The sequence below is a fragment of the Helianthus annuus genome, chromosome 9 (genome assembly GCF_002127325.2).
Source record: "Helianthus annuus cultivar XRQ/B chromosome 9, HanXRQr2.0-SUNRISE, whole genome shotgun sequence".
In the NCBI taxonomy this organism is placed as follows: Eukaryota; Viridiplantae; Streptophyta; class Magnoliopsida; order Asterales; family Asteraceae; genus Helianthus; species Helianthus annuus.
Window position 1 is genome coordinate 132,356,216 of NC_035441.2, and position 12,724 is coordinate 132,368,939.

Sequence of the window (12,724 nt, forward strand, 5' to 3'; positions counted from 1 at the left end):
TGCTGGATTCAGTGAGGGTTCGGGATTCTTCCGACGACTTGCTGGTGTTTTCGTACACCTCACTGACAGCTTTCGCTATGGACTTTGAGATGAGCTTGGCGAGACGTCGGTCTCTCTTTTCCTGACGGGAAAGGTTTTGGCGAGTTCTTGATGATGACGACATGGTCTGCAATAGACATCGCCATAGGGCTCAACACAACGAATTCGAATCTCGCACGTCTTAGTTTACTAAAGCTTAGAATCACGTCGCATCTCACGTCACGTAACACATATAAACACATAAGCACATCATCATAGAGGCACATAAGCACAGAAGCAATTAGGGCACATAAGCAACTAAGCAAATAGAGTACTTAATTCCCTAAACACGTACGAAATTTTATCACAGAGGCTGTCAGAAAACAGAAACCTATAACCACAAGTCGAGTGTCGTTCGTTTTGCAGATCGGATAGCATCACATGGTATCGTCTAACTTAGTCGTATAGCGTAGCATAGCACACTGGTTTCGTTTAGATCACATCAACAGGGATTTGAATCGAGATAGGATAGCAACAAAAGTCACGCAGATTGATAACAAATGGAGTAACCAACAAATCTTAAAACACGTAAACGGGTAAATCATATAAAATCAACAAAGCAACACTCAAAATCGGAAAATGGATTGTCTGCGGCTACTAGACTTTGACTAACCATGGCAACTTAACTATTCACAGTTGACTTGTCGTCACTTTCGACTCTAGGGGACATGTTTCTGCCTCGATTCTTGGGCATTATGCACGCGCATTCTAGGCCATACTCGTGAGTTCAGGTCGTTGGAGTCCGTCAATTGCCTAGGCGAGATAAAATAAAGTTGGAATAACTGCCAAGGTTAGGGTTTCACCCCTAGCTCAGCAATTTCTTCCTTGTTTTAAGAAAAATTTAGAGGAAAGTTTTCATCAAATTACGGGTTTCAGCCCTGATTTGGTATAATTCTCCCCCGTTTGTTGATAGAAAATCGCACAAATTAATTGGCAAAAATTTGTAATTTAGGCAGGAATTCGCGGGTTTCACTCCTAATCCCGTCCAAATTACAAAATTTGGCTCGGAGTTCGGATGTAATGATGGAATAGAAGGAAACAACATAAAATAAGCACATAAACTTGGTCTCTTGGTTTCTAGCTATAGTCTAGGTCTCTAAGACAGCGATCCGGACTAGATCGTGTCTAACCTAATTCCCTATAGTTATGGCTCTGATACCAATCTGTCACACCCCAACCGATGGCGGAATCATCGGGGCGCGGCACTGAGCGAAACAGATTGTTCAGAAGTTTCCACAACAACTATCATACAATTCAGTTATATAACACGTCCCATACCGTGTCCCAAATAATAACAAGTTATCATAGAAATCAACTAAACAATATGGGAACTGTTCCGACAACTCAAATTCTTAATTATTACAGACCGAATTAAATATTGTTTTAAGACTTCTAGACGGCTACCTGTAGATCTTACTGACTACAGGTGCCAGTACAAGATCTACAGATAATTATGGCCCTGGAGCAGGTATGTGGACACTGTCCTAAGGTCACAGGCTCCTAGAAGCTTATTATTGCCTCGCTTCCCTAGCACGTTAGTAGCTTAAACACCTGTCACATACGTTAAAATAAAAGTCAATACACATAATGTAAAGGTGAGTACACAAGTTTGATATAGCATATAAAGTTCGAAAAGTTTACGCATAACCAAGCACGTACACAAGGGCAAACGATGCATGTAAATTATCAACATGGGACCATCGATACCAACGACTTCGAGTTGACTGTCCGAGACAGTTCGCAATACATGATTACCACTGTAATCCATGCAAGTAATTGTCCTTAGCAACCCCCGTGTAAACGGGTGCTGAGTCCAAACTATAGTACTACGTTGCTAAAGCAGGCAGATAGCACTCCACGTGTAAACATAATAAACAGCAATCATTTAGTCAAGTAATACATGCAAGTAGGTTAGCGTTCAAATAGTTTGTGTTGTTTGTGAATTTGATAGATTACGTATGTAACACCCAAAAGTGCTGAAAGCAAAAAGGGATCGAGTATACTCACAGTGGTTGGTTGTGGATTGAAAGGAGCACTGAGAATAGGTTAGCCTGAATAGTTCGATAACAATACAATGAGTAATGCGGGAAAAAGTGAACAGTGGAAACTGGATCGGATAGACCATTCGATCGGACGGCTGTTCGATCGAGTGGGCTGTTCGATTGGGTTAAAGTCCGTTCGAACGTCCCGTTCGATCGGCCGGCTGGCTCGATCGGCTGGTTCCTTCAAGTGGATTGTTTCTTCCTTTGATGTGAAGGATGTGTTTGTGTATGATGGTTTGTATTACCTTTCAAGTTGGCCGATCGAACAGTCCGTTCGATCGGTTGGTCCAACCGATCGGTTAGCAGCTGAGGTTTGGCAAAGTGTCACTCGATCGGGTGGCATGCTCGATCGGGTGACATTCCAATGTTTCGAAAAGGTTAAGTGTTGAAGTATAGTATCTCATGATTCGAGCAGTAATGTTCAATCGAGTGGCGTAGTCGATCGAACAGTACCTCGTCAATACTACACTTTGTGAGTTGGTGGGTCTAAGTGCTAGTCGATCGGTTAGCCCGGTCGATCGGCTGGTGTTGCTCGATCGGTTGGGCTGTTCGATCGAATAGCCTAACCGTTCGACCAGCATCTGACCTGGTTAGCCTATCTCCTAACACTTGGTTATTTCCCGTTACTTGGTGATGTTTTAGAGATAGTTTGATTACGAGTTGAACCACAAAGCTCAAGTCCCTACTTAGCCCACTGACTCGAGCAGGAATCACCCAACTCGGTCAGAGACGGTTTGGAACCTAAGTTTAATGTTTAACCCGGAGTCGGTATATCTCTAGGTAGAACCCGAATCTTGAACCATGTGCTTGCTTAGGTTGATTTATAAATCGGTTCAAGTCTCGTTTCCACCATTTTGAGTGTAAAAGAGTTGAAAGATAGGTGAAAACCCTTCTTCCAATCCTTTTCCACCGTGAAATGTTAAGATCTTTAGAAGATTTTAGGTTATTTATGTGGAAATCGGTTAGATCTAAGTTATTCATGGTGGAATGATGCCAAACTTAGTGTTCTTGAAGAACACCATGATGACATCACCCAAGAACACCTAGATCTTGGTGATTTCACGGTTGGAATTCAGATTTTGAAAGATAGAAAGATGGAGAATCGATTAATGAACAAGATTGTACAAAGATTGGAGTGAAATACTTACCGGTTTGAGAGAAATCTGAGAAATGGCGAGAATAGAAGGCTGGTCGGTCAGAGCTTTTCCAAAAGTGGAAAGCTTGACAAGGGCAGCCCTATTTATAGGCTTCCAAAAGTGGAAAGGGTTGGCTGATCGAACAGCATCCCTGATCGAGCGGCTGCCCGATCGAACAGCCTGTTCGATCGGCTAGCCTGTTCGATCAGGTTGCCCTGTTCGATCGGCTTGCCTGGTTTTGAGTGTTTCGCGATGATTTTTGATATTTCGAGTTCGATAAACGATGATTTGAGAATGATAGAATTCCTAATCAACTTACTTTTAGTCTCAACTACTATATCTAACATACGAGCATCCTTACAACCATTTCGGGTTCGATTTCCATTGAGTTTGATTCACCTTTGAGTCTTGATTGATTTGATTGATTCACCACACCTTTTAACATAGAAGTAACATGCACAAGTAACACGTAAGGCGCACACACACGTATAAAAGCATTAAAATTGTCCACACTTGAGTTCGATGATTGATTTGATTAGCTTGATTATTGATTGACTAGCTTTATTGCATTGTTACTTCCTATCATTCACAGTCGGTCGTTGATTCACAGTTCGATTATCGGCCGATTAGTTTGATTATACAACACTTACTCCAAATAATATGAAAATCAAAATGAAACTAAAATGAAATTAATCTTTATTGACCTTTAATTCCAATAACAGTCAACTCTTGACTTTGACTTTGACTTTTGGGAAAACACGGGGTGTTACATCCGGGACATGGTCATTAACCCCCAAAGGCTTTTAAGTAACAAGACTGTTTAAACGAGCCGATCAAATTATTCAATTAACCACCAAACAATGGAAGATTTGATGCTCGATCAAGCGGTATTTTATATATACCGTAACCCAAGCCCGTATAACGGAAAATAAGTTAAAAGTATTTACCTTTGCAAGTATAGTCCTTAATTGATTAAGTCACAAATATCTTTTACTGGTCTCCTAATTTGGAACGAAGGTTTTTAAAATAACCTATTAGAATCCTAACGGGTCTTCATATTGGTCGTAGCCTAGACCGGTCAGTTTCAAGGATAGATACGGTTTAATCGCGTGAAAGGCGAAAACCGAGAATGGAATGTGATTCTGACCCAACAAGTTTGAAGGCTTGTTTTATATGGGTTTAATATTCACACTCTGGATTTTGGGGTCGAAATAATATGGTTTGACCCGTATCGGCTAATTTATGTAAACTAGTTACATAAGCCGAACCGCGCGCGCAATAGGCGCAACGGGTAACCGTAAGAGTCCTACACTGTTTTCCTAAGTCAATATGCTTTAAAGAGGTTGTGGTATCAGTAGGATACCTTCCATAATGCCCGTAACGAGTTTAAGTTCATTATACGCCCCGTAGGGGTTTTTCGGTCATTTTAAAGACTTTTAAAAGAGGTTTTAGAGTTCTTACAGGAAATCTGAGTTTCCCAAACAGTTTATAAAGTCTAAAATACTTTATTTATTACTTAAAATCAGTAGCAACTGTAATCGGGTCAAAAGGCCTTATAGAACTCAAGTTTTGGCCGAAAAGGGTATATTCGGTATTTACCGAACCGTAGCCATAACCGCAGGTTATGAGCAGGTTAAAAATAATTAAAATTCTTTAAAAATCCCAAAATATTATTTTATAAGAGTGAGTAAAAGGTTTGGTGTCGAAATCCGGGTTTAGATAGGCGTTATGCTAATTGCGCTATTTAATTAGTAAAGTTTCGCAATTTGCGCTATTTACCATAACTCCTATTCTGGACCTCGGATTGACATGAAATTTTTAGGGACATGCTTAGAACTTAGTAAGCACGGTTATGGTCCCTTCACGTGTCCGAAATACTCGTTTTATTTTGAAAAGGGCGTTACGGTCAACTTTAAGCAATTAACGGAAAGGCGTAAAAGGCTCGGACAAACAACGAACCGGTCACAGAGGGTGATACCATCACGTGACCTGGTCCTAAGAGAGTCCTAAGGCATATCTACATTGCACTAAAACGGGTCAGAACTGAAGTCAAAGCAAAAGTCAAACTTTTGCGACATTCGGCTCCGAACCGGGTCAATATAGCAAATGGCCGAATCAAACGAGCTTAGACAAGTTAGTATACTTATTATCATGTTTTATGAGTGTTCAAACAGGTTACATATCACCTACATTACAGATTATGCAAGAATCGCAAAAATGGCTTTCTGTTCACTTTTTAAGTATACGTTTGACTCGACATTTGAACTAGTTAGAGTGGTGATCAGGGGGAACCCTTTTAGGGGTTTATTACCCACATAAATACCAACACATAACTACTTTTGATTCGACAATTCACTGGACCATTCGTGATTTATCGCAAAGTCAATCGTTAGTTACGACGGATTGACTTTTAGGCTAAACTAAGCAAAAACAAAGCCATAGAAGGTTTGGCATACTTACAGAGGCTTAGTGCACGACTTAGGATAATAGAAGAAAGCTTTGGAGCTCTAGGAATGATCAGAAGATGTGTTTTGAGTTGTGTTTCAATTGTGAACTAAGTATGGCCTTTTATAGCAAAGTTTGGTTCACAAGATCATTACAACACATCCTACATTGCTCATGGATGATCAGCAGGTGTCCTAAGGTGCTAGGGGTCAAGTAGAGGGCGCCCATGCTTCATTGATTGCTCACAAGTTCGTTTATAAGCCAAATCATTGAAGCTGCCCATGTTTTCTGTTACTGTGTGTCCCACGCGGCCCGCATTAGATTTAGGCCAACATGTACGCGGGCCGCCTAAATCCTTAAGTCATAAACGGGATTAACAGGTGGCTCGCGGCCCGCATCAAATAACTCTAAACGTTTACGCGGCCCGCATTAGGTCTATTTTTCTGGATTTTTGAATCTTTTGTAATCATTGCCTAAATCTTTGTAATTAATAACGAAATCTTCGGTAATTAATAACCTGACCTTTCGGGTTTGAAGGGGTAACTTTGCGATTTGGCCCTCGATTATTTACAACTAAGGGCCTCGTGTTATTTACCCGCATTGTTAAGTCCCCGGTTAGTTTGTTAATTATTCGGAAAGCTTTAACTTTCATTGTTGACGCCTTTAACCCCTCTCATACGAATTTGATCATAACTTTCTCGTTTTAAAACGGAGCTTCGCGAAATTTATATAGTACATTCTAGCGAGCGTATTTTACTGTTACAAAGCCTCGGGTACGTCAAAGGGTCACTCAGAGGTATAACTAAACATGTTGACACAGTTAACCCCCTGCAGCTTGTAATTTCTCACTTTCTTCCGCGTTTCGCTTCCGTACGATCCATGATTTATTCGTTTGAAGGTACGAGCATCGTTTAGGGTTACTATACAGTATACTTACCCTTGTTTGACATTTATGACCCTCGAATTTACATACTTTCAAGGTTTGTCAACTTTAGTCCTTTATTTAATATTAAACGCCACGTGTAAACTCAAGACACGTGTCAATACATTATTGGACACAAAATTTCGAGGTGTTACAATATCACTATAAATTGTCTTTTGATTGATCTGGTAACAATTACAAGTCTGTAGACACTTCGACAGAGCTTCGCCGTCGGTAAACCTCAACCTAATTCCGCTCCAAATGACACGGAATGACCCCTATTTATAGACTTCCTAATTCCGCTTGAACATCACTCAAGCAGAATTACCACTTCACACGGAATCACAAAAACAAACGAAATTACATGTTTAACCGGAATTACTTTGTAATTCCGTGCAGAATTACAAGATGTTCCATTCAAGCAGAATTAACTCTTTCAAGCGGAATTAACTTTTAGCATGAATTCTTGAACTCCGTGCCTTGAGCAATGCAAGACTTGATACAAGACGAAGTCGACAGACGTATGCACCAACACGTCTCTCCCCTATCTGCCTTATCCTGTCACTTTCATCTAACAACTCCTCACCAAAAGTGCGGAGTTCTTGCACATTCTCTGTGCTCATGGATGGTGCGGGTGCTGGTATCGGGTCAGGGTATTGTGGCATTGGTTCTTCGTAAGGGTACGGGTTCTCTAGGTTCTCTCGAATATACTGGTCATTATTCCAGTATGGATCTAGAGGGTCAAGGTTTAGGTAGGGTGCTACTGGGTTTTGCATGGGTTCCTCTTGTGGGTGGAGTTCTGGGTAATCCCTATGGTCGTCAAACCATGGGTCATAATCTGGGGGATGGGGTGCTAGGACTCTAGGAATTTCAGTTGGGTCGAAAGAAGGTTGTCACACCCCCAAAATCCACCATGCGGAGTACCACCGCTTGGAGGCGTGACGTGACCAGGATCGAGCCACCAATCATATTGAACAATGTAATGTAGTAATTGAAATCAGCCACAATACGAGTGATGACCAAAGCTAGTTATCTAAGTTTAGTTTAAATAGCGGAAGCATAAACGTTAATCCGAAAACATAAGTCCATAGTTTATAAGTTAAAGTTCAAACGCAAGTTTAATAAGTTCATAAGGATTTAAATATTAAGCACGGAACATAACATGCATCACTTTAACGGTTTATGCCCATATAAACTTCCCATCTATTCCCGTTCACAAATAAACATACGACATTGCACATAACACTTTTATCGACACATAACATGTTAGATCATTCACAGATAGCATACTCGACATTTAGACACGCAAATTACTACTTATGTCATTTCAACTTAAATATCCAAAACTGGGCTGTTTTCGATTATTTTAATAAAATAGTTATCTTAATTCAAAAATTCCCAACTTTTTACAGAAGGTGCTAAACGATCCAAATATTATTGTGTAAAAATCTCGGGATCCGATTCATCACTAATATTTTATTAAAAATCATTTTCCTGACTGCACTCAGATTTATCTTTTTCTAACTGCAGTCTACGGAATAATTCATTGAAAATTCGTTGTAAGTTGGATTGACGAAATTCCAGTGGGACAATTACTAGACATCAGTGTCCATCTACTGTACAAATTTCATGGGCTGATTCGACACAGAACTCAAGTTATGATTAAAAAAATATTGCCCATTTTCTGCAATAAAAACTCAGCTTTAGTTGTTGTTACAAAACGGGTCTTTAAAAATAGTAAATGAAGTCCAAAAATTATGATTCCAGTGCCATTAGAACCGTATTTCATAATACATAAATCTAGGCTTCAGAAAATACATTTTTCGTTAAGTTATGGTCTGGTTACAGCCAACTGAAGTTGGCTGTAAAAACCAACCAGCTTTCTGTTTCAGCTTTTAGCTTTCTAACTTGTGTTCGATTGATTCCGTTAACATGTTTAGTGATCACAACAACATCAAACATCAATATTAACCAGCAAAATCATCAGAAAATCAACAAGAATCATAACAACACAATATCTACATGATTTACACAAATATCTTCTCTTTATCCATCTTTTATTCCATATGTTCAAGTCTTTAGTGCAAGTTCTTTAGTGTTTCATAATTTTAATCATTAAATCACCTATTAACCACTTAAATAGCATGAAGAATGAACGGATCTAAGTTCTTACCACTAGTTCAAGACTAGGGAAGTTCAAGAGTAGAAAAGTGGTGGTTAATAGCGAATGGAGAAGGTCCTTCCACTTCCGAGAGCACCAAACTTGTTTGTTGAACCTCTTGCACCTTTGTATGTATGGAAAATTGCTAGAAAGGAAGTTGATGGTGGAGGTATGGTGAAGGAGGGTGGCGGCCGTGAGGTGTAGGAGGGAAGAGAGAGCAAGTTGTTTGTTGAGTTTGGAATGAAAGAGAATGATAATCCTAAGTGTTAATTTATAAACCAATGTCCTCTTTAACCATCATGTATTGTGTCTATTTATCCAACAACAAGCTCAAATTAACTAATCAAAGAAGGACAAGGGGTGGGTCACCCCTTGTGACCGTCATTTAGGGGGGGGGGTATGGGTTGGGTTGTGATGGAATGGTAACTATCTAGTTAGTCTTAGTTAGGATTTTAGTTAGAACATTAGTATGTTATTTAATATAGAGGGTGTTAGGGTGTTCAGGGACCCTAACTAGCTCAGAAAAGTGAAAACTATGTCTTTGGCAATATTTTTATGTTCCGGGTAAAGTCCGGTTGTTCAGTTTGACACTATTCCGTTAAAGTGCTTAATTAATCCGTAAAGTGTCCTAAATATATATTTTTGTAGCATTTTTAATTCTCAACACTTAGGAAATTATAACGGACTATTTAGTAACTTTTCTGCAAACTACTAGTATGTTAACAAGCATATGTAAGCATAACACAGATATCAGAAAACAGGTAAGTAATTCCACACCGTCGTCAAGAACTTTAATTATCAATAATAAATTGTACGGAATACATGGAATTTTGAGGGTTGTCACACAGGTGTTGGAATTTGGTCTCCTGGGTTGGGTTCAATTTCCATAGGTTGTGTTGGGAATAAGGGTAGTGGCTCTGGTGCTATGATTTGTTCTAGGTTCGGGTTTGCGGCTGTGGTAGCTAGTATGTGGAAATTGGCTAGTCGTCTATTGATTATGTCCTGAGTTTGAGCATTCATCTCTCTGTTCGAGGCTACTAAAGCTCGTTGTTGCTGTAACTTTCTCATCCTTTTCCTACGCTCATGAGCTCCTCTGCTGAACCATCCTCTCTTTTTGGTAGGGAATGGCTCTTCAGATTGCGCTTTGAATACGAAAATCCCTTCTTCGGTGTCAGCCGAATACCCCGAGGGGGTAGGCTGGGAAGAAGTTCCTTCGTCCCTAGGAGAGCTGGACAGTTGACGATAAGCGTCCGATGATACTTGATCACTCGTACTCTAAACTAACAAATTGTCAAATAACACAAAACAATAATATATATTGGTGTCAGCAGAACACTTCTGTGGCTGAATCAGTGGCTGTAGCTCTGATACCACCTTCTGTCGCAACCCCTGGCCCCTAATTACTTGGGAATGGGCGTCCGCGAACTCAGATTTAGTGGTATCGGTGTTTATCAATTTGGCAGCGGAATTTACATCAGGACCGTAGTTAGGAAATATATTATCAGAGTAAAATACCACATTTTTATAATATTAAATACATGGGAAATTCCCAAGTTTCTATTATAAAAATGTTTATAGGGATAACCCTATTTTATTGAAATAAAACATCTTCTTTATTTAGGTAACTTTTATAGACACTTTTCCAAGCCTTCAGTGCTGTCTAGCTGACTTCTAATTGGCTTTCACATTTTGTTACCTGAAACGCGTTTAAAAACATTTTGTTAGTGGGAAATACTGGTGAGTGAATCCCAATTTAATCAAGAAGAGTTTTATCATTTCATAGTATTGAGAGCGATTACAATGTTTATATCTACACAATTACTCATTCAGTACTATCAATCCTGCTGGTGGATCATATTACTCATTGGCTATCTCGTTGTCCAATGGTAACGTGTTCCACATTTTGTATACAAAACCCCAACATACCGGCAGTAATTGAAGAATTACGAAGGCTCAATCACTGCTAATTATAATTTAAAACAATTAAGGTTTTGTAAAAACAGTTTACAAACAGGTTTACAAAAAGGAGATTACTCACATTGCTACTTTAGGTATTTTTCCTGTGATTTTCCTGGTTATAATCTATAAATTAAACAATGCACACGCGTTAGTATAATAACCCAAATTTTACCATGTTATACCCTCCCCGAGACAGAAACTCCAACGACTACGTCGGGTAGAGCATCGACAGCCGTTACGGAGCACTAGATCAATCAGACAGCGTATCTAATACGTAACCGGGGGTTATGATACTTTCATCGAGGCAGAGCTTTGTTAATTAGGGGGTATTATACCCAAAATTATAATTGCTATGTAGAAATATTGACAGAGAGATCGGGGGAAATGAACAAATGAAACTGAAGGCCTGAACTCCAGATATATAGGGCCTGATCGGCCATTCGTCGCGCCCCGCGAAAGCCAAGGGTACTCTTACGCGGCCCGCGAGCTAGGGGTTCTAGGGCGTAGCTTTGTCCGGTCACCGACATAGATTCGACGCGTATATGACACGTGGCGGCACCGGGTGAGGGCGGGTGGCCAGTCGCTCGCGCCCCGCGACGGCCCTCAAGGGCTCCATCACACCCCGCCAGGAACCATTAGAATTTGTTTTTAATTAATTTTTATAAAAATAAAGGTATTTTGGGCCATTTCTCGTATACGGGGGGTATTTTAGGGCGTATAGGGGTGTTATAATTATTTTAGGAGGGTTGTTATACTAGACGGATCTAAGGTACATTCATTCTAGTAAGTCGCTTGAGTGTTTATACACAAGGCTCAAAATGTAGGAGTGGAACTAGTTTGGAAAGCCTAAGCTCCCATTGTTAACACTTCACAAGTCACAAGTTCATCATATGAAGGATGATGACTTGTGCTTGCTTTCATCACTTGATTTTATCATGTATAAACATAATTATAAGGAGTGTTTGAACTCATGACTTTGATGGTAATCACCTCAACACAAACCCACAACCATAGACTTGGTTGTGAGCTTGGTGGGTATAAGATTCCACCAAGTTATTAACAAGAACATGAACATACAAGAATATAAAAACAAAACATAAAGCTTACACACTTTGGACCTCAAATGTGGTGAGGTTTCACCTTAGATTACCAAGGTAATCTTATGAAAACCTTCCTAGAGGTTATCCAAGTGTTAAAGAAGAAGAAATGAGCAAGAAATGGTTGTAGAAGTGAGCTAGAACTCACTTAGAATTGCTTGAACTTTCTGTCCAAATTCTGGAAATTAGAGTGATTAGAGAATGATTAGTGATTTGTAAAGTGGAAAATGAGTGTAGGAGAGGTTGGTTATATAGTGGAGGGATTAAGGTTTGAGTTAGTGTGTATTAAATGAAGGTTAGGTGGAAGTTGGGTCAAGAAACACAAGAAATCAGCCAATCTGCGCAGCTGAATACAAATTCTGCGGATCGAGCACCACCGCGGTCGCGGAGGGTGACCCTCCTTCCCGTCGCATGGCGCGGCGCTGATCCAACCGAACTCATTTTTGTTTTTTTGTTATTTCCAGCCCTCGTAGTTTGTAATTAGCAAATTATAAGTACATAAAACATAAATCTAGGTGTTATATGATATTTAATGTATAATTATCATATTAGCATGCAAATGGAACATGAAATCAAGTGTTTTATAAGTAGGTAAACATGGATTTTGTGTTGTAAGGAATAAATGAAGTATTGTATATATGAACGTATGAATCACACATTTCTAAGTTGTTGTTCGTAAGATGCTCACGTGTTTACAAGAATGACGAATTTGTATCAAACGTATATACGAATTTAGATGTATAAGCATGAATAACTAAACAAAGTTTAATTTGTAGGAAATAGTCAATTTTGTTACGATAAAAGTCTCGGATTTACAACGATATGAAATGAAATACGATTACAAGAGTGTCAAGCTTCCGAAAATAGAAATACAAGATAAACTT

At 39.5% G+C, this 12,724-nt stretch overlaps 1 long non-coding RNA gene across 1 annotated transcript; it reads right to left on the reverse strand.

Moving 5' to 3' along the window:
• Positions 1 to 10,443: 10,443 nt before the first annotated feature.
• LOC110874679 lies at positions 10,444 to 12,258 on the reverse strand. The gene is made up of 3 exons (XR_002556137.1): positions 11,989 to 12,258; positions 10,823 to 10,866; positions 10,444 to 10,480 (listed from the first exon to the last, which is right to left on the reverse strand). It is a non-coding gene; the product is annotated as an uncharacterized LOC110874679 (long non-coding RNA).
• Between the last annotated feature and the right edge of the window lie 466 nt (positions 12,259 to 12,724).